The sequence below is a fragment of the Nicotiana tomentosiformis genome, chromosome 6 (genome assembly GCF_000390325.3).
Source record: "Nicotiana tomentosiformis chromosome 6, ASM39032v3, whole genome shotgun sequence".
Classification (NCBI taxonomy): Eukaryota; Viridiplantae; Streptophyta; class Magnoliopsida; order Solanales; family Solanaceae; genus Nicotiana; species Nicotiana tomentosiformis.
In genome coordinates this window covers 68,317,194-68,341,100 of record NC_090817.1, presented here as the reverse complement: position 1 = coordinate 68,341,100, position 23,907 = coordinate 68,317,194, and the positions used below count along the sequence as shown (strand labels likewise).

The 23,907-nt window shown below is 37.8% G+C and overlaps 1 long non-coding RNA gene across 1 annotated transcript; it reads left to right on the top strand.

Annotated features, from left to right (window-relative positions):
- The first annotated feature begins 4,634 nt into the window (after positions 1-4,634).
- LOC104089480 (uncharacterized) lies at positions 4,635-22,294 on the top strand. Its single transcript, XR_011408634.1, has 4 exons — positions 4,635-5,083; positions 12,899-13,024; positions 20,989-21,058; positions 22,005-22,294. It is a non-coding gene; the product is annotated as an uncharacterized lncRNA (long non-coding RNA).
- Positions 22,295-23,907: the final 1,613 nt, after the last annotated feature.

Here is a 23,907-nt window from a genome sequence, read left to right as displayed (position 1 = left end):
CCAATACTGAGCCCGAATCAATACCGGCCCCGAATCAATATCTAGCTCAAGTCAATAACGAGCTCTGATTTTGGGAGAGCTGTTACAACCGCACTAAGGGAGAGAATCTCAGCGGGAATTAGGGAAAAACTGATTTATCATGGGTTCCCCAATATGTATTTTTAATTATATCTAAAGTAGGATCCCTCCACTATAAGAGGGATGGCTATATTTCTGTAAGGGGGAATGAAGGCATGGACATATACAATATAACTGAGATATTGTTGATATACTCCCATTCTGAGAGATTATCCCTTTGGTTTTATACATTGATTCGTCTTGTTTACTCATAAATCATTCTCCTTTCAACTTTGTTTGTATTTCATTGTTTACGGCCAATATTCGACATTTCTACTCACTTTGATGATTTGTGTCAAGTTATACCACGTACTCTTAGAACTACGTATAAATTCAACTATATCTGTATTTCGGGTAAACAATAGTGTAAATGTATAGCTCGCTTTTAAGTTCTCATACTATAGATATTTCTTGACTATCTTTATTAAGTAATTAAAAACAATAAAGCATCATAAAGATAGAAAATAGAGATGAATGAAATGCACTTGTGGCTGAAATGTTGTTATAGGTTTTATACATTGATTGTATTGGTTTTTTATACCATTAAATTGAATTGACTTACAACAACAGAAAATTATGATATGGTAGCTTGAAAAATAAAATCAAACACATGTTGCTGCTAATTAACATTGATAATGTTAGATTTCTTAGACTCGATCGGTATAACTTAAATCATTGGAATATACAAAAACATAACAAGTTAGTGATGCCAACAAATTAATGACTATCACCTCACTGAATAAAATAAGAAGAGTAAAACAATCTAATATATTACTAGTTTTTAGAGCAATTCAAATAAATTAAAGTTCCTATTTTCCGATGTTATTTTTTTTTCAAAATAGTTTTTATAATTTTGATATCCGGTTCAGCTTGCATAAATAACGATTAATTCGCCAGGTATCTCCTATTTTTCAGCGTATGAATTGAAAAACAAAATAGTTCTGCTCACTAAAATATAAGCATATAAGAAAACATCACTTAATATTAGAATTCAAAGTTCAAACCTTGGTTCTTAGCTTGGCGCTTTGTCCAATTCTTTGACTGTTAAGCAACCCTTTTGGTCTCTATAAAGCAGCGGCGGAGCCAAATTTAATCAGAGGTTAAAAATATAAAGAAGTAAACATACGAAAAAATAAAAAAGATTCGACATCTATTACATATATATAAAAAATTATTTTAACCTAGTGTATATAGTGTAATGTTTATGCAAAGAGGGTTCGAATCCCCTTCTGCCCCTTGGCTTTGCCCATGCTATAAAGTGCCTACATCTGTATCATGTATCATGTATGTCAGTAAATAAAAAAATTCATGTAACATAGGTATTAGCTCGAGGATGCATGTGATTCCAACACGCGGAGAAGTGAATGTACGATATTGTTTACCCTTAAAATTGGATAACAATTAAACTTATAATGTGGTTTTAAAGACACGTGATTTCACTTAATACCAATTGATAAATATGAAGATTAATAACAGAAATAAACTATAAAGTAAAGCAAACCAGTGTTAGAATAGAACTCAGCCCTCGAGTTTGGATACCCTCGAACTGGTTGATGCAAGAACAATTAAAATATAACAAGCTGATGAACAATAGTATAAACAAGAAAAAGAATTATATTGCTTTGATATCTGTGAATAATATGTCTTACAAATGATTAGAACCCCCTTTAAATAGTAGAGGAATTCCACTTATGGTATAATTCTAATTACAGAAGGAAATCCCATGATTAGCTAATTAACCATTTCTGATTTGATCCATTTCGAGATTTACGCCATGATCCACGACCAGTCACGGATATCTCGCCTTTCTGTTATTGTGCTATCTTCGATCTTCTCGATGTGTGTCTCATTTGGCTTCGATCGCTACTATCCTCGATCTCGACAGGTACCTCGATTCTAAACTCGGTACCTTATCCTCGTGATTTAGTCTGTTCCGTTACGAGACCGTCCTTCGATGTAACCTCCTGGTCTCGGCCAAATAGTAAAATCGGATGGGCCCGGTTTTAACCGTATACAGATAGTACCCTCGTATTTTGGAGTAAAATGACAATAAATGAATTGAGCCTTCGATTTTCTACCTTGGACTGTCATGACATCATCCTCGAGACGTAAGTGACGGGAGTGACCGAAATGTCCCATCGGTACAATTCCCCAAGTCATTAATGAGTGTCAGTTGGTGGTCGGCCACTAGTGCCTTTGAACCGTCATCGTGAATCCAATAAATAGACCCATTTCTCATTGATTCAAACTTTACTTTCACTTCCTTCTAATCTCCAAAGCTTTTACATCTCTTAAGTTCTTCCCTTCTACAAATCTTCAGGTTTTGCTGTTAATTCTTTCTCAAACGTCAAGTCCTATTATCTTCCTCTTCTTCAAACTTACACAAAAATGGCAAAAATATTGAAAACAGTACCACAAAAAGAAGCTGCTTCATCTTCTTAACCGGCCGACGGAAAAATGTTGGTGGAACCCTGTCTTAAGGAATGTATTCCTAGGGGGTGCATGTTAAACTCCGATTTCAAGACTGATAAAGCCTCATCAATTCCTCGTCGATGCGAGCCAGTGTCGAGATATATATGCTCGATAACTGAGGAATACCTTAAGCAGGTAAAGAAAGAGTGCAACTGGGAGGGCAAAGATGTGGTTATCCCGACCCCCGAAGAAGACATCACCACCCATGTGGAAGGGTTTCTAAGTGTTTACACTTACACTTTCATGCTGGCCCCCCTCGACCCCGTCATCGTTGATTTTTGCTGTCAATATCAAATAACCTTAGGCAAAATCCATCCTTCCTTTTGGCGAATTGTCATTCTGCTCCGATTCTTCGTGAGCAAAGCCGAGGGCCTCCCTTTCACCTTCGATCACCTTATCAGATTGTATAGTCCCCGTCTCTATCGAGGCGGGTTAATAAAACTCCAATGTCGGGCTACCAAAGTGCTGTTCTCGAGCATAGATGAGGACAAGGATCGAGGCTGGATGGGACGGTTCATTCGAGTGAGGACTTTTGACCTAATCCCAGTCGAGAAGATGCCATTTCCTGAGAAATTGAACATGAATCGTAAGTACTGTCTCACTATTAGCTTCCATGTATTTTTTGTTCCTTTGTCTTTTCTCATTGAAGTATTTTTCCATGATGTAGCGGTTGCTAGGATGCCCCGTGCGATTCCCGACCTCGAGAGCTGGGTTCGGAACCTGGCCTCGACCTCTTCATACGCCGAGCGCTCATGGCGCAATTTAGCAAAGGGCGATGGGAGGCCAAGAATCATGGTAAGCCCACTTTTTGTGTATTTGATGATTTGATTAAGATGCCCTTCTTCTACTTATTCAGTTTTCTAGAGTACATGCCTGGGCAAGCATACGGTCATGAGGCCCCCGTCTGGTGAGGAGGAGACTTCGACCCTGGTTCCAAAGCCGGCGAAGGATAAGAAGAGGAAAAGGACCTCAACCTCCGAGGATCCAAAGCCTAGGAAGAATCCGGTTCGTAAGCTGAAGAAAGACATTGTTGCCCTGCCTGCAGATGTGATTCAACGACTAAGGAGGAAGAAGAAGAAGATGAAGATGATGGCTCGGAATTGGTGGCCCGAGTGAAGAAAACCATCGAGACCGCAAAGGCCGCTGAGTCGGTGGTGGTTGAGGAGATTCCGCCTCGAGTTTGTCCCCGAGTCATCGAAGATCGAAGATGCCTTACGCCGAGATGAGCAAAAGGCGGGTATGTCTGAAGCGACCGGTTCTGAGGCCCTTCGCAGCGAGGAGAATGCCCCAAGTGGCTCACGAGGATAAGGTACCGAATTCAGAATCGAGGTACCTGTCGAGATCGAGGCTAGTAGCGATTGAAACCAAATGAGACAGACATCGAACAAGATCGATGATAGTACAATAACAGAAAGGCGAGATATCCATGACTGGTCGAGGATCATGGCGTAAATCTCAGAACTGATCAAATCACAAACGGTTAATTAGCTAATCATGGTATTTTCTTTTGTAATTAGAATTATACCATTATACCATAAGTGGAATTCCTCTACTATTTAAAGGGGGGGTTCTAATCATTTGTAAGACACATTGTTCATAGATATCAAAGCAATATAATTCTCTTTTCGTTTATACTATTGTTCATCAGCTTGTTATATTTTAATTATTCTTGCATCAACCAGTTCGAGGGTATCCAAACTCGAGGGCTGAATTCCATTCTAACACTGATATGCTTTACTTTATAGTTCATTTCTATTGTTAATCTTCATATTTATCAATTAGTATTAAATGAAATCACGTGTCTTTAGAACCACATTATAAGTTTAATTGTTATCCAATTTTAAGGGTAAACAGATATACAACAGTGCACTCACTAATTTGGCATTTTCGGTTCTTCACACACAAGGCACTCATTTTGATCTTCCTCTCCGGTTGCGGATTCGTAATGTAATATATGGGAGTTCACGTTAACTCAATATTATTGTTGTATATTAAATTGAGATAGTTGTAAAATTCATAAACTGCTTTTAGGGTTTGGGAATAATAAAATTCACACACTTGACACTCATTTTTTTATCACCCACATACTTAATCACACAGAAAAAACATACACATCTTCTACCTCACGGACTCACGCAGAGGAACCATGTCAGCCACACCTGAATATATAGCACCAGAACCTAACCCATTAACGCCATAGTCAGTACTATATATAGCTGCGCACCATCTCTTCCATTAACGTCTTGACCTCTACCACAGAAAGTCAAAAAACACCATACAAACAGGTACCGATCGAGCTTCATTACATCAAAGTGACAAATGACCACCGCAGAAACCCTCTCCTCTCTTTTATTAAAAAAGCGAGAAAAATTTGTGACATTGGCTCGTGACGGTCGGTTTGTGCCGAGCCAAATTCCGCTCGACACCCTGTCTGCGGTGCTGTCAGCTTTCGAGTTTCAAAGCTGTGAAACAATCGAATTCCAGCTACATTGAGGTCCATTCTTATCTTTAATCTCAACTTTCGTTTTGTGTTTGATAGTATAATAAAGTGTTAGATTAGCCTATGTCCTGCACTCATGCTTTAATAAATTGTGAGTTAATTCACATCTTTGCGCTGCTTGATTCATTGTTTTACGTTGAGATGATGGGATACCAAGAGAGAGAGATCAACAGGGCTTCAATTGGGTTTAAGGAAATTTTACCTCCACAAATGTATACACCCTATTTATTATAAACCAAAATTATTTTAAATTATTATTTTCTATAGCTACCTTTTATATTTTATAGAAAAATAGGTATTTATGGTATACTACCATTGAGCCATTTTTTTAAAAATTAATTATCCACCTGCATGGAGTATGGATAAGGTCTTATAAATATGAAAGCATTACTAAAGTAGGATACTGCATAGCAGGTATCCTATATATATTTAGTAGGAAGGAACAATCTCCCCCTTTACATCTATTTTACATCACAAAACTTTAGTGGGAATAGATTCTCAGAGTGAGAGTCCTCCCGAATGAAGCTAACATATTATTAGGGGACGTCAAAATGGTACATCATAAGAAGTTGTCGATTCAAAAATAAATTCTTCTTCATGGTTTTGCTACGAAGAGAAGGAAATTGGAGTTTGTCCATGTTAACTTCTCCTCTAACCTCCCTGGGAAGTTGGTGGAAATTGTCGAACCAAGTAATGTCATTACAATTCAAGCCAAAGTTAGCCAAATGATCTGCTACCTTATTGCATTCCCTGAAGCAGTGTTTCATAGTAACTTCTTCAAAGTAATTCATTTGGTTCCTGATTTCTAAAACAACATCTTGCAATCTATATAGAATATTATTGGTGTTTGTAATCTAATTTACTAGCATGAGAGAGTCACTTTCCACCTCAACTTTTTGATATTATTATGAATGCACCAGTCTATACCGTATTTCAGTGCTAAAGCTTTAGCAAGGTTATTAGTATTCGTGCCAAATGATATAGCATACGCCTTAATTAAGTTCCCATGATCATCCCTGGTAATACCTCCCCCTCCACTAGGGCCTGGATTGCCTTTAGAGCATCCATCACAGTTCAATTTCCATCCATTGTGTGGGGAGGACCACTTAACAAAATTAGTATGAATTGCAGGTTGTGCAGTATCAATTAATTCAAAGAAATGATTCCCTTTCATAAACGGAGGTACTACGGGGAATTATTTGTGAGCAATAATATTGAGTTGCTGGGTAGTGTGAAGGATTATCCTGCTGGAGGACATCCTAATCCCTTCAAATCTGCTCTTACATCTGGGTTTCCAAATTTGCCAAACAATTATGCCAGGTAGGATCTGTAGGGAAAATTTTTGTAAAGCATTTAGACCACTTTCCATCCACCAAGTAATGACCATCTGCCTAATGTTGTTATGATCTCTTTCAATAACAAACATTTGGTTGAAGAAGAGCCATACTGCTTTACCAAACATGCTGTTGATGAACATGTGATCTTCATCCTCTCTGAACTAGAACTAATGCAACATGAACATTTGGAGGCCAATTGAGTGCCAAATCTGCCTAGGTTGCCATCTACAGAGACCTTATGTCTGAGTAGCCTCCAAAGGAAGAAAGAAATTTTAAACAGGCATCTTGGATGCCAAGTCATCTTATTAATCAGTGAAGTATTGTGAATTTCTCTAAGATTTCCCCAAGATAAGTTACAACTAAATATCCCATCTATTGAGGCAGTCCATATTGGTTGATCTTTTATGTTGGGAGAGTTAGTTTCAACTCCTTGAATTTGATGAACAACATGTAAAGGAAGGTTTTGAGAGAGTTTAAGAGTATTCCAGTTACCATTAGAGATATAAGAGGATACCTGATTCTTTGATAAGGTAGATGCAGTTCCAAATTGAGCCAGCTTACCCATTCCCGATCAGTTATCCCACCAAAGGTTTGAGTTGCCAGAGTTTATCTTCCAAAGAATTAGGTGGTCAGTTTTGCGTTGGATTTTCATCATCCTTCTCCAACTGTGTGAGTGAGAGTAGTTCCATTTTCTGGCCATTGGGTGGACCCTTTGAGAGTATTTGGCTTTCATAAAATCAGTCCAAAGTGAATCTCTGGTTCTAAATTTCCATCAAAGCTTAGCTGAGAAGGTATCTGAGATCTCTTGTAGAGTTTTATAAAAGTCAATAGTTGTTTCTTGCATAAATGGTTCCTGTATAGAAACTAAAGAGATTTTATGAAGTTTAACCATGTAGATTAATCTTTCTGTAGCAGCTTGGGATTTCATACCCCTTATATTCCAGTTAAGCAACTTAAACATGATTTAGAATATTAAGGGTTGTTTGTGAGTTTCTTTTTTGGCCCCTAATTATAGGAGATTCTCTAGCTTTTCCTTGTTTTTTGCTTTTTGATTTGCCCCCAGCAGGTTTTCCCTCCATTAAATTAGTAATACCAGTTAGGCTTTGAACTTCATTAATATCTTTCTTCTTTCCTCCAACAATCTAATGCAACACTTCAGTTTCTTCATCTGTAGTTTCCTCCTCTAATGACGCTTCATCTGTTGTTTCCTCCTCTTCTGTACTAGCTGCATCTGCCCACTCATCAGGAGGCTCTTTATTATTCCGAGACTTGTCCAGGTTCTTCTCATTGTTATTCTATTCTTACACCTTTACAACTATTTTGTTCTATATGGCATCATCCTTCCTGAGAGAATCAAACTTACTATGAATAACTAATTCTTTCTCGGTAGTATTCTGATATATCTCCCTTTGTTTCTGCATCTTTATAGTATTTTGTTTCTGAGTACACCATTGTATCTCCTCTTCTTGTCTCCTTTCATCATCTTGAAATAGGATGACTTCAAGAGGTTTAGGATCTTCAATAGGAATAACTATCCCGCTTCTTTCTATATTCAAGTTTTTCTGGATAGCTTCATCTTGAACTATTATTTGAGAGGTACTACAAGATGCTATATTTGTGTCTTTTCTTTTATCCTTTGCACTCTCCTTCGCTTGGTTCTTGTTTGGTTCTTCTATCCTTATAACATTGGAGTTCGTAGTTTTGACGTTCCCGAAATTAGATAGAGGTTTATCAATCCCAAAGATCGCTCCATTTGGTTTATACGCTTGTTTTGGAGGAGCACTCTTTCCTCTTTTTGGGATGATGTCCATATCTTTGTTGTTTTGAAAATCTCTGCCCCTTTGCCGATCCTCTGCTTGTATCTCCTTTGGAATCAGTTGTTCTTTAGTCCGCTTTGTTTGAGGGTGTGCAATATTATCTTTCAATGTCTCATTTGTCTCATTGGTTGAGTGAATGAAGTTGTAGTCTACAATGCATACAGTATTTAGGTACTCCTTTATACTCAATTTTTTTCTCATATCCGTGGAGCGGATTAGTCGATTTCCTTTGACCAACAAATATATGATTTAATCTTGGTTTAGTTAGGTCGATTTTTACTCGAACTTTTGTCATGCTTGGTCTAGTTTTTCCTTTAGTAGCGACATCCATTGCCATTGGAGTTCTGATAGGGCTCAGTATTTGTTTCACGTAATGCCAAGTATGTAAATAAAATGGGAGTTTCGGTAGTAGAACCCATACCGAAGTTAGAGGGTTATCTTCCTCCGGAGTGAAGTCAGGAGTCCATCTGCTTAACCACACAGGCTGACCATCAATTTCAATAACATGTTTAAAGTAGACCGTCTTGAAGTCCTCTTCGTTGTAAATATCAATAAAGACATTCTTGTTGTCTTAGACTCCGATTTTAATTGAGCCTTTGATTGGGATGGTTTCCTTGACTATAGCCAGTATAGTTTCAATTTGGGGTCATGTTTTTAGAAATTGGCCATTGATAGTATATTTGCATTCCTCTGCCATGATACCATAGTAGTCCTCCGAGTCAAATATGACCACCGGCATACCATTATGGGTTGTAATCTCCGCCTTGACAGATTATCGATAGTGGTTGGAGCCCGGTGATGATCCAGCAACTGCATTCAGATAGTTAGTTTTGGGTGGGGATATATCCTGGGGTCTCAACGCTATGCCTGAGGGATCGAGTGGTTGTTCTGGAAGCGCTAGAATAGGGCCAGACGCCCTCTCCATAGGTGGCGCTTGGGAAAAGAAAGCAATGTGAATTGGGGATTTTGTTACCGTTAGGGATGTGTTAGAAACGTGCGACACAACTTTTACTTGTTAACTACATCATTGAGGCATGGAATACGCTATTTATGTTTTTCTTCTCTCTTTCATTCAATTAACACACGATTCTTTCTCATCATTTTTCTTCTTTCTCTCTCTCTCTCTCCATTCTCTCTCCATTCTCTCTCTCTTCGAGCAACTCAAGATACATGGCCTAGTATTGATGACCGACGAGACATTAGAATCTTTCTCTCTTCGAGCAACTCAAGATACACGCCCTAGTATTGATTACCAACGAGACATTAGAATAGAGTGGAAGGCAGCCAGAAAACAGAAAAGAGTGAATTTTTCGAACGAAAATTAGCATTTTGATGAACTCTTATCATAAATTTGTTGTACGGATCTGACGAACTTTCTTCTCTTCTTGGCCGGAAAACGCCATCTCCGACGAACTTTCTTCTCTTCTTTGCTATTTAGTTAAATACAATGATACAAATATATTTATTCTGTACAAATTCACTCAAACACATTATATTTTTTATAAATATATTTTGTTTGCCTGTATTTATGTATTTCAAAGGTCTGTATTTTTTAATACAACTGAATACACATGTATTTATGCATATTGTACATACGATATGCATGAATACATGATATAAACATTGAAATACACTGAATACAAATATTAAAATAGAATAGAATACAAATAGTGAATATATTTAATTTTAAAATACAGTAAAATACACTGAATACAAATAGAAATACAGTGAATATAACCAATAAAATATACTGAATACAACAGTAATAACATGTATTAGGAATAACTAAAATACTATTAATACAAATACATTTGAATACACTAAATATAAAATAGCGAATACAGTAAATACAAACATTGAGTCTAATAAATGCAACAGTAAAAAAAATATTGAAACACACTAAATACAAAAGATAAATACAACAGTTATATACAACTGAAAAATTATTCTAATTAATTTGGTTGATAATGAGGCATGTTAGAATTGATTTTGTTGAGTTATATTAGGAGTGTATCATTCTAATTGATATTATTCCCGTTATTAGACAGCCAGACAGACCTATTTTAAGGTGATTGTCGTTATTGTATTCATGAATACATGGCGCGAATACATGTGAATACATGCGCGTACAGTTGGACTGCACCTGATTTTTAGGCGCTTTTTACTGTTGTATCCATGAATACAGCAGCGCGAATACAGCGAATACACTACCGTAACAACTGAATAGTAGCTATAGGAAGTAATTATGTATATGGTAGCTATGGGAAGTTAATAGCCACTAAACAATGGTGGTTACAGAAAATTTCTCCTTTAAGGAAAGTTTACCTCCTATAGCAAAGGTATACACCCTATTTATTATAAACCAAAATTATTTTAAATTATTATTCAAATGAGAGAACCATCCCGCAAGCTCAGCAAGTACCACCACGAGCACACGCTGTAAACTCATCACACATAGTAGCACTAAAATACACGAACCTCACAAAAAGGATCATATCCCAATATAACTCTGCCGCAGTGCGTGACCTCATCCAATACCGGTCCACATGAAATACCTCGAGCCAAAATGCTAGAAATCCACAACCCTACGCAAATCAACAACAAACACACAAAAGGCATGACCATAACCACGGAGGAATGGCTAGCACAATATACCACCAACAGGAAAGACCATAACCAAGGTGAAACAAAACCATTCGACATCACAAGTACTATCTCGCTCGAATTCCGCCACAAGGTCCTATAGAACCGCATCATGTGTTCAAATAACCAACAGATCACAATCCAACATAGTAGAGAAGAGTAACACATAGATTATCTCATAACACGAACAAGCTTAACTCTAACTGAATGGCACACCCCTCAACAATAGCCGTTCTGAGTCAACAAATACGACCGGGGGTAGAATACACATCCACATTAGGCCTACCAATGGCCTCTAAATCGATTTCGATCCTTCCGAAATCAGTATATAACCCTTCCAAAGATCCACTGGAACTTATGCACAACACATAAACTCTCAGATTCGCTGGTTCGACTTCAGAAGCATATATCTTTTGATCGACGAGGAATTTTGAGATGATTCAAAAACTAAGGTTGTAGCCCTTTGTGTATAGTTTCCAGAAAGGTAACGAAGTCATCATTTGGACATCTGTAGAGAAAGTTATGGCAAAAATACTAAAGTCTGGCTGTGCAGTCACCAAGAGTGAGGCCGCACAATTTTTGTGCGACCGCACATGGAATTGTGCGGACCGCACATTGGGAGTTCAGAGGATGTACTATATATCCGAGGTTTAGGTTATTATTTTTTTTTTGGACTTTGGGAGCTCAGTTTGAGACGATTTTTCATGGGCTTTTCAAGAAATTCATCGCAGTAAGTGATTCTAACTCGGATTTGGTTAATATACATAAATATATCACTGATTTTATCATTTAATTAGTACTTTGAGATGAAAATTTGGGAAAAATTGTAGAAACTTCATAAACCATAAATTGAGGATTTGAAGGTCGAGTTGTGATCGGAATTGGCTAATTTTTGTATGGTTGGACTCGTGAGTGAATGAATGTTCATATTTTGTAACTTTTACCCGATTCCGAGACGGGGGCCCGGGTCGACTTTTTAGGACAGATTTTGGAATTCTTATTAAAATTTTGATTTCATTAATTAGATTAGTTTATTATAGTTATATTTATAATATGTAATTGTTTTTGGCTAGATTTGGGCCATTCAGAGTCGGATGTTCGTGGAAAAGGCATTATTACCGATTGATTGAGCTTGGTTTGAGGTAAGTGGCTTATCTAACCTTGTGTGGGAGAAATCCCCTTAGGATTTGGTACTGTTTTGATATTTGAGCGCCGTATACGTGAGGTGACGAGTACGTACACGAGCTAATTGTTGTAAAAACCCCAACTTATTTTACTGAGTAGTAATCTATTCTTCTTTTACATTGAGTTATACCGTTTAAATGAGTATTAGCATGTCTTCATTCTTATTTGAACTATCCCAATATGTTTAGCTATCTTGTTTAGTCTAATATCGCATGTCTATGTGCCTTAGCTGCTTAATTGAACTCTGCGAAGCATGCCTAGTTGATTTCGTGTTTTTCCTTGACTTGTACTTGGTCTAATTTGTAAGATTTCATGTAGTAATTGTCGAGTTCTATTATTTGAGCTGCATATTTACTTTGGGACTACGGAACGGTATTCCGGTAGATCCCCCTACTCTGCATATTTACTTTGGGACTACGGAACTGTATTCCGGTAGATCACCTTTTTCTGCATATTTACTTTAGGACTACGGAATGGTATTCCGGTAGATCCTCCCCTGTTCTGCATATTTACTTTGGGACTACGGAACGTTATTCCGGTAGATCCCCCTGCACATTTACGTTTTGGACTACGAGACGGTATCTAGGAAGATCCTCTGTTGTATTTCTGTGTACTGAGTTGTTACCTTATATGCATTCTTTCTTGTTAAAAATATCAGTCCTTATTTTACTGCGATATTTAATTCTTGCCTTGCTTTATTATTATATATATACCAGTAGGTCCCTGACCTGACCTCGTCACTACTCGACCGAGGTTACGCTTGGCATTTACTGGGTACCGATTGTGGTGTACTCATGCTACTCTCTGCATATGTTTTTCGTGTACAGATCCAGGTGTTCCTTATCAGCCGCGCTATCAGTGAGCCGGGACAGCTTTGGAGACTTCAAGGTATATCTGCCGCGTCCGCAGACCTCGGAGTCCCCTTCAACTCTTCCCCATGTCCATTATCTTTGGTATTTTTCTTTTGTTAGAATCTGATATATAGAGACACTAGATTTTCCTTCTGTAGTTTGTGATTCACGATGTTCCGGATTTTGGGATTGGTTGTGTATTTTTGAATTGTTGGTTATTGTACATGCCAAGCGGCATGGTACCCAGTTATGTTGTTATTTCTACAGTTAGTGGTTAAATTTATGTTTTTATTTCATTATTTCGCAAATGTTAGTCTTACCTAGTTGTAGAGACTAGGTACTGTCACGACGTCACACGGAGGGGAAATTGGGTCCTGACATGACGTATGTGCCTTTTGAAATGAGCAGTCTTCTCAAGTGATACCAGATAGTGCCAGCAGTCTTTAGAATATCTGATACTGTCAATCCGTCTAGAACTTATGACCTTCTTTTTGAAACTGAATTTTATACTTGCACATGCAAATCTCAATCTCACACAATGCACCGCCTCTATCGGGACATCGTATGAAAACATGAGAACCTCATTATCAACTCTAAATCACAAGCACAATACATACTTAATTAGCTAGAAACCTTCCACTTGATCCCATCCAGGAAAAAATCGCAACGTATAACAATCTCCCCATGTTGTAGAAAATATAGATCCCAAGTCGTGGTAGAAATCATCGAGAACTCTACAAAACCCATTTGTACATAACCAAGCCATCATAACTAAACTCCTCTAACTCAACCCAGTCACGCAGGTCGTCAAAACTCAAGAATAGTACCATAAGACACCGGTAAGCCTCACCACATCATAAGAACCAAAAGAACCAATCATTTTCAATTCTATGTCGATCTAACCCATTACCAAACTAATCTATTTCTCCGAGTTCCTTCTAAATTACCCTCAAGTTGACACATCTCCTTGCCCGAACATCACGATCCTTACCCAAAGCTCACGACAAGAGATCCTAGCATAGAACCATGATATCTTAAAGCTCATAAGCCACTTTATTCCTATTTAAACACTCAAAATATTGCATCTGAGATACCCACTATCAAAAGACCTTATGTGAATATAAAACTGTTTCATTTACCTGCCTGATACTGAAATGTAGAACCTCTAATGATATAGATGTACCTCCAGTCCCAACACCACCCAATGCAAATCTCAGATCTTAGCCTTTTTATAAATTTTCAAAATTCCTCAAATGCCACATATGAATCTTGAACCCATTAGAACCTTCTCGAGAGTCATCCACCCTATTCTAATCTCAATGCACCGCCCAAACAAGCCGAACGATCTATGCTCCATCATCATACCAACACCCAAAAAATTAACCCCATCTCAATGCAATCGAGTAAATCCCTACTCCATGCATACTACATCTGTCACAAATATCATACTCAAATCATTCCATTGTTTCTATATACCCATAAAGTGTAATATATAGTGTATCCAGAAATCTCCTTACTCGAGTCATACTCGATCTCAACCTCTGCAAGTCATAACTGATTCACAAACATACCTCAGACGGAAATTAATACAACACATAACTATGCAATCTGATCGACGGTAGCAAGCTCCCCCACTTGGCTCGAAGCCATAAAACAAAATATCCGACAACTCGCGATACCTTTACTTCACGAATACCACAATCTCGCACAGAAATTCAGCTAAATCCTTCATGAACTCATATATCACTAATCCTATAATACCTCAACTCATCCGATAAAATTACTTCCTGAAGCGATCTAAACTCAAATTACAATGCATATAACCCACTAATAGAAAGAAACCTCTTCACATAACATCATAAGGATTACACAGCCTCAGAACATCACGCAGGAGATAACCTACCTTCTTAGCCTCAAACTGGCATTTCACTATGCTCTACCATGGTCACCACAACTCTGCGATTACTTAATCCTCCCAAGTCTGAACTCGTCAATAAGACATAAGAATCTACTTTATTCCATAAATGTATATCTGAAAGATCTCTCAACATTCTCACAACTCAGAACCGTACAACATATCAAGATTTAAATCAAGCACCCAATGGTCCTCTTCACATCCCAAGGAAACTATTCTCATCACATCCAAGCCATCTAAATAAATTCTGCAGTCCCATCATACTCATTATATAACCATCCAACCACTCACCAAGTCATAAGTCCCACTCCTAGGGACACTACCTAACATAGAAGTCCAAAAGCACATACTCACACAACTAAAACCATCGAGCCCAAGCTATGGTCAAAATCCGGCCTCAAGTCCTCCAGACTGGCCCATCACCAAAACATGGCAAACACATCTCGCATCTCACCCATGGAACCACAAGTTGTTGATGCACAGCCAATATCGAGCGCTCACATAACATACGAATAAGTGTAAGGAATTCAAAGAGATACGCTTCAAGCTGAATCAATATCGCACGATAAGGAAAGAAATATGGGAAATTTATCCTAAATGCCATGTAGCCTCTAGAAGATAGGTATGGACATCATTATACTGATCTGCAAGACTCTATTAGACACTTGATCATGACTCGTAGAACCTATGAACCTAGAACTCTGATACCAACATATCACGACCCAAAATCTAACTAGTTGTGATGGTACCTTACCCAACCCGCTAGGTAAGCCAATTAACAATAACACAATCCAAATAAGATTAATGAGAAATAATTGATGAAATAACCGAACTTTTATACAACAACCCAAGGACTAATAGTATAATTCATGAGCCACTAAAACTTAGATTTACAAAGTGAAATGAAATAACAACATATGTTTGAAATGTACATGAACAGAATTCGAATCTAAAGCTACCAAAGACAGTGATAGCCATAACTGAAACGCGGGTACATCTTCAATGCTAGCTCCTGCCACACACAATAGCATCAACTCCAAGATCTACATGCAAGATGCATAAGTGTAATATGAGTACAACCAACCCCATGTACTCAATAAATATCCTAACTAACCCCGGCGAGGTAATAAAAGCAAGAACTATAAATGATACTCACTAACACCTGTTCAGTTCATAATTTCAACATATATAGAATACATATATGATCAAAATGGGGAAATATCTGAGGTAAAAAACATTGATAATCAAAATTCTTTATTTTAAATTATTTTGCTTAGTCAATAATCCAGCATATAAGGAAGATATGCAAGTAAATAAGGTAAACAATTAAAGAAGTTGCAAGTAAAGATGAAATGCAATAACCAAATATCAGCCCGTTGCGGCGCGCAACGCGATCCAAATAATAGTAACTAGCTCTCCCAGAGCTCACATCAACCAGAAACCCGTTGGTTTCTTGCAACCCGCGGGTACACCATCAAGAAAGAAACATGAGAGGCTGACCCTAGGGGGGTGGATCCTTATCCACACGCAAGCACAATCAATTCAACATGCTACCAGCCCAGTGTGGTCACAGGCTCAATATCATAATCCGCCCGGCGTGGCCATATACTCAATATAATGGATCCGCCCAGCGTGGTCACATGCTATATCACAATCCACCCGACGTGGTGACATGCATAACAACATAATCCGTCTGGCGTGGTCACATGCATATCATCACAATTCGTCTGGTGTGGTCACATGCATATCAACACAATCCGCCTGGTGTGGTCACATGCATATCAACACAATCAACACGGTGTGGTCACAACCATAACAACACAATATGCCCGGCGTGATCACAGTTATCCAGTCCAAAATCATATCACACAGAAGCAAGTATACTTACACATGTATATGATGAATAAATATCAGATTTCACGCTCTTGGAGTGGTATAATAACATGCTAAAGAGGCATGTGAAAAGTGTGCTATCATAGTTGAAATCTGTAATTTCATCATAGAAATAGCAATTACCAAGTTTATTCAGGGAATTAGCCTCTTCGTAACCTCAAACATGGCTCAAATAGTTCACAACAATATTACAAATATGAGAAACATTATAGCTTAAAGATTAACAGTCAATTCTAGGCATATCATAGCCTAAGCACTACCCCGAACATGGATAAATACCCTGGTGCTCGCACATGGGCTCAAAGCCTACACATATGCGCACCCACAACACGTAGCTATTACAAATAATTCAGGCAACTAGAGCCTCAACCAAGTTTAGATAAGATACTTACCCCAAATAAGCCAAAACAAATATCGAGCAAGCCAAACGACACTCTAGAAATTCCATCTCGCACTTATCAACCTCCGAACGGCTCGAAACTAGCCTAAAAAAATCAAAAGCATCAAATAATGCCGTACGAGACAAACCCGGTCGATAAAGGTCGAATCTTTAATCAAAACTCAAAGTCAACCAGAAAGGCAAACCCATGACCGCACCTCAGTACCCCACAAAACTTATAAATTCCGACAACCCATTCAATTATGAGTCCAACCATACTAATTTCACTCAAATCCAACTCCGAATCGATGTTCAAAACTCAAAAATCCACTTTAGAAAAGTTTAGGCAAAACCCCCCAATTTCTCTTTCAAAATCACCAATAAAATGCCAAAATCACATATGAAATCACGGAATATAATTAAAACCGAGTAAAAAATACTTACCCCAATCCATGTGGTAAGAATCGCCTCCAAAACGCCCAAATCCAAGCTCCCCAACTCAAAATATGATAAAATAAGCTTTAAGGTCTGAAATAGAGTACTTTATATCACAGCTCCAGCAATACCCATCGCGATCGAGGGATTACAAATGCCTTAGATACAAAACTGCCTTACGTGTTCGAGACACAATGCACGCGAACACAAAAAAGACATGCGAACGCAAAGAAGAGACCCCCAGCTCCCCAACAACCCAGCGTGAACGCGATCCACCAGTGTGAACGCGAAGCTCCAGTCCCACAGCTTCCGCGAATGCGACCTATTATTCGCGAACACGAAGAGATAAGACAACCCGGTCTAAATTTCCTCTACGTGAAGTAATTCTCTGCTGAGACACCGGCAATCAATAATACCAAATCTATGCGAAATGATCTGGAACCACCCCGGAACTCACCCGAGCCTCTCGAGACCCCGTCCGAACATACCCAAAAGTCCCAAAATATAACACGGACCTACGCAAGGCCTCAAATCACACATAACAATATCAAAATCATGAATCGCACCTCAAATCGAACTTAAAGAACTTTGAACTTTCAACTTCAAAAACCCGTGCCGAATCATATCAAATCAACTCGGAATAAGCTCAAATTTTGCACACAAGTTTCAAATGACATAACAAACCTATTCCAACTCCCGAAACAACAATTCGAACCTGATATCATCAAACTCAACTCTTGATCAAACTTATGAATATTCCAACCTTCAAATATACAACTTTCGCCAAATAGTGTCGAAACCTCCTAGAAATATCCAAATATAAATCCGTACATATGCCCAAGTCCAAAATCACTATCCAAACCTAGTGGAACTATAAAAATTATAATTTAAGGCCCAATACATAAAAGTCAAACTTGATCAACTCTTCCAATTTAAAGCTTCATGTTGAGAATCATTCTTCCAAATCGATCCTAAATCACCTGAAAATCAAAACCGACGATGCACACAAGTCATAATATATCATTTGAAGCTACTCGAGACTTCAAAACAGAAAGCAAATGCCCAAAATGACCGATTGGGTCGTTACAACTACGAAGATTTATCATAATTTGAATTTATACTACTTGTGGCGAACGATGAATAAGGACATCGTTCGTCATGTTTTATGGTGTTTGAATTGCTAGAAATTTAAGTATGAACATTAGGATCAAAGTGGTTTGACTGAAAAGATGGTTATACTAGAGGGGAAGTGGGAGCATATCACTATGAACTTTGTGGCAGGCTTGCCACGTACCATGAGGAAGTTTGATTCTATTTGGATCATTGTGGATAGGTTAACCAAGTTCGTGCACTTCATATAAGTGTTAACTACTTATACTTCAGAGAAGTTAGCTCAGATTTACATCCGGAAGGTAGTTTGTTATCATGGGGTGCCTATTTCTATCATTTATGATTTTGGTGCTTAGTTCACATCTCACTTTTGGAGAGCAATACAACGGAATTTTGGGTAAATAGGTAAATCTTAGCATAGATTTTCACCTACAGACAGATGGTCAGTCCCAATGGACTATTTAGATTCTTGAGGAAATGTTGAGAGCTTATGTGATTTACTTTGGAATTTATTGGGATCAATTCGTGCCTTTGGCAGAGTGTGAGTACAACAAAAGGTATCGGTCCAGCATTCAGATGGCTCCATATGAGGCTTTGCATAGTAGAAGGTGACATTCTCTTATTGGTTAGTTTGATCCTGGTGAAGCTAGGTTGTTGGGTACAAATTTGGTACGTGATACTTTGAAGAAGGTGAAATTTATTTAGGAACGACTTTAGACGGCACAGATCAGACATAAGATTTATGTGGACAAAAAGGTTCGTGATGTGATATTTATGAAGGGTAAGTAGGTACTTTTGAATGTTTCACTCATGAAAGGCATGATGAGGTTTGGGAAGAGGGCCATTTGAGGTGTTGGAGAGGGTTGGTAAGGTTTTCTTATAGGATTATTGTGCCTCCTAGCTTATGTGGGGTACTTCCGGTATTTTATATTTCTATACTCCGGAGGTATAATGAAGATAAGTCGCATGTTTTGCACTTCAGCATAATGCATTTAGATGGGAATTTGGTCTATGAGGAAGAGTCGGTAGCTATTTTGGACAGGTAGATTCAAAAGTTGAGGTCGAAGGAGATTGTTTCGCTGAATGTGCTTTGGAAAGAGCAACCAAGCGAGGAAGATACTTAGGAGACCGAGTTAGATATGCAGAGCAACTTTTCACATCTTTTAAGTAGTCCAAGTAAGCCCCTTCGAGGATGAACATTTGTTTAAGAGATCAAGAATGTAACAACTCAACCTGTTTTTTTGAGTTATATAATCCCATTCCCCTATTTGAGACTACTCATTTATTGGTTTGATAATTTACGCTTGAGGTTTTGGGTGGTTCGGGTATTGAGAGGTTCAAGAGTGATTTGGAATACTTAGTTCCTAAGTTGAGGCTTAATGCTAGAAGAGTAGACCAAAATTCAAAATCATTGGTAAACAATCTCGTATTGGTATTTTGAAGGATCCAATAGGTTCGTATGATGATTTTAAAATTGTAAGTATGTTTGATTTTGATCTCGGGTGACCGGGTTGATTCGACACTTTTAGTCTAAAGTTGGAATTTTGAACTTAAAAAAGTTTGCGATTTTAGTTTGATACTTACCTCTTCATTTTTATGTTATTTTTAGTGTTGTAAGACTTTAGACAAGTTTGTATAGGGTATATTGACTTGTTAGGATGATGGGATATGGTACCGGGGCTCGGGTGAGTTTCGGGGTAATTTTGGATCATTTTGAGCTAAGTTAGAATTCTTTGATGTCTAGTGTAGTCGCACATGTGGACATGGCTTTGCATATGCGATAGAGGGCTATGGCTGGCGAGGTCACACCTGCAGTGCATGGATCGCATTTGTAAGGTCCCACCTGCGATGCTATAGTTCGCACCTGGGGTGGTCGCCATGAATGACTCACTTATTAATTCCCCAAGTTGGGATTTTGCTCATTTTTACCATTTTGAGACCTAGACTTCGAGCGGAGACAATGTTTTAGGATATTTTTACCCCAATCTAGAGGGTAAGTAATTCTTACTTGAATTTAATCATATATCTTGATTTTCCATGGATCTCTAGGCCTAAAACATATAATCAAAGAGTGAAAATTGGGGGGTTTTATTTAAAACTTAAGAGTGTATATTTTGAGATTTTGAACACTGATTTGAACTCTTGAAAACTAATCATATATTTAGACTCATGGGGTTATAGGTCAATAGTATCTGACCTTAGACTCGAATTTCGACCATGTGGCCCCAGGTTGACTTTTTGTTGACTTTTGAGATTTAATTAAAGATTGAAGCTTTATTATTTGAAATTAATTTTTATGACTTTATTTGACGTCGTTAAGTATTATTTGGATAGATTTGGAGCATTTGGAGGTCACAGATAGAGGGAATGGCTTATTTAACGGTTGAAGCGTGTTTTGGAAGAGGTAAGTATCTTGCCTAATCTTGGTTTGGGGGAAACTACTTTAAGAAATGACCTTGTTTTGTAATTGTAATGTATTGGGGGGGGGGGGAGGGGGGCAATGTAAATGCAAGGTGACGAGCGTACATATGGGCGTCATGGTTAATTGATGCTTGGGGGGTAAACTTGAGGCTTCTTTATGCCTTGTTTGGTTGTGTGTTCTTCTTGACTTATGCTTTAATTGATTGTTTAACTACGTGAGTCTATTTATTCTTGCTAGAAATCATGTTTAGGCTTATGGCATCTTATTTAGACATAGGTTATTCCAAAGATTATTGAAATACTTAATTTTGCCGTAGTCATACTTTATATCATGAATACACATCCACATCTTTATTTACTATGTTCTTGTGCATCCTATTGGTTATTTCGTGAGGATATGCAAATAACCCCTTAGGATCGCCCTTCCATGTTTCTCTCTTGGTAGAGTACACATAGAGTTTGTGAGATATTGATGAGTGTCGGACTATAATAATATCAATCGATGAGTTGGGCGTAAAGGTTAAAGCTTTATTTATCTAAGTGAATCCTTTATGTCATATAATGAGTTAGGTGTAAGGTGAAAACTTTATTTATCTAAGTGAATCCTTTATATGATATCATGCATTCTACATATTATTTGTGCATATTTTCTATAGATGCTATTGGATGCCTATGTTACATGCACTGAATTGATAGAAGAGATAGGAGGAGTCATGCTTACATCTAAATTTCGTCGCTACACTCCCTTGCAGCTTTGTACCTTTCTCTCTATTGCTTTGCTATAGATATGCATAAACTAAATAAGTTTATTTGTTAGTGAGTATCTTATGGCTTAAATCTCGCCACTACTTTGGCAAGGTTAGTCTTGATACTTACTGAGTACATTTGATCGGTTATACTCATACTATACTTTTGTACATTTTGTGCAGATTCTGGCATTATCAATAATGTGTCTCAGAAAGATGCGCAGTAGCTGACTCAGGAGACTCGAGATAGTGTTGCTTGATCGATCGCAGACCCTTGAAGTTACCTTCTTATTATTATCATACTGTTTATTTTATTTTAGATAGTACTCTTGTATTTTGTGAGACTCGATTATATTTCTCTTAGTAGCTCATGACTTTGTACTACCGGATTTTGGGAGATTATTATAGTATTTTGGTTGATGTTGTGAAACTTGTTATATTTTATTTACATCATGACAGTAGTTTATCCTGTATTTGTCTTGTTTTGGTTAATTTTGGATGTTGGCTTACTTAGCGGATTGGAGTTAGGTGCCATCACGATCGTTGGTGGGACTTGAGTCGAGACAAAGATATCTTCCTGGATTTGCATGAAACTTTCTTATGCAAGAAGAGTGAAACTGGTGCAAATAGTATTGTTTGGTATACAGGCTTATTGGGCTCAACTATTCATTCTGACAATCAAGGTTATGAAGATAATAGAAGCCTACTGCTGAAGCTATTTATGGCCAGGAAGTAATGTGATTACCAGGAGGGTTTTGATAGCATGAGACAAGCTATGTCTTCCTAAAGCAGTGGGAGCATACAACTTGACTAACTTACAATTGTGAAATAAAGCACTCATTGCAAAGATATACTGGGATTTAACACACATAAAGAATATAATGTGGATAAATAGATGCATGTTTATTACACCAAAGGGAATAAGTTAGATGATATGACTATTACCTGTAAGCTAGTTGGATGGTGAGAAAGATTATAGGAGCAAGGGATAGTGTCAATCAAATGCACAATTTCAACCAACAGAAAAGTCTGATTAGGCAAATGTATTTGCAGGTGTTGGGATCTTATAAGAAGACAGAATGGAGATGTTTAATGATCCAAAATATAGCAAGACCCAAAGCTTTATTTACGATGTAGCTTTAGTGTCATGGGAGGCTTGTAACTGTTGATAGATTGATTAAATGGGGGCTGCAGATGAATCCAACATGTGTACTTTGTCAGGGAACTATTGACACTCGAGACCACCTGTTTGGAGAATGTGCTTTTTCCAAAGATCTATGGACCAGACTAATAATATAGCTGCAGATTCGACATGATCATAACAGCACCTGGCAACAGATGTGTAACTGGTTGATACCTCACACTAAAGGGAGAACACATGGCTAGGATACTTAAAATGACTTACGCTGAGTATGTCCATGCAATCTGAAAGGAGATGAATGCTAGACTTTTTGAAGGAGTGGCAAGGAATTATGAGAATATGGCCAGAGAATTCGCTTGTGCATGCAATATTAGAGTGACATGAGTGTTTAGAAGTTGACTGCAGCAGTTGCAATTCTAAACTTTGATATTTAGCATTCCACCTTGGTATTCAATTAATATCAATAGACTGCAGGCAGAAAAGGCATAAAGATACTTTTGTACTAGGAGTAGCTAGTCGAGTATGACTAAGCTTGATTTGTAATGTTCTCGCTTGGTGATTAATAAAAAATTTAATCACCAAAAAAGAACATCACTCTCTTCAATATGGATGTCATTCACTACTAGAAAAATATTAATTTGTGACTGAAATTTCCGACTGAAAATGAAGTAATCGTTAATGGGACTACTTTTACAACTGTTGTAGTGGGAAACAAATCTGAATTCTTATTAAATTTTTTTAAAAAAGAAATTAGATTATTATTCCGACGAAAGCAGTGTGAAAATAGTGCGTCAATTTTTCGCCTTCACTTTTGCGACCGATTCGGTCGGACAATAAAAAGTCAAAAATATTAGTTGACCAACAAAGCGACTGCGTCGGTCGCTAAGTTAAAATTAAAATGGTAAAAGAATATTTAAGTGGGTTTGCGACCACGGTAGTCAGACA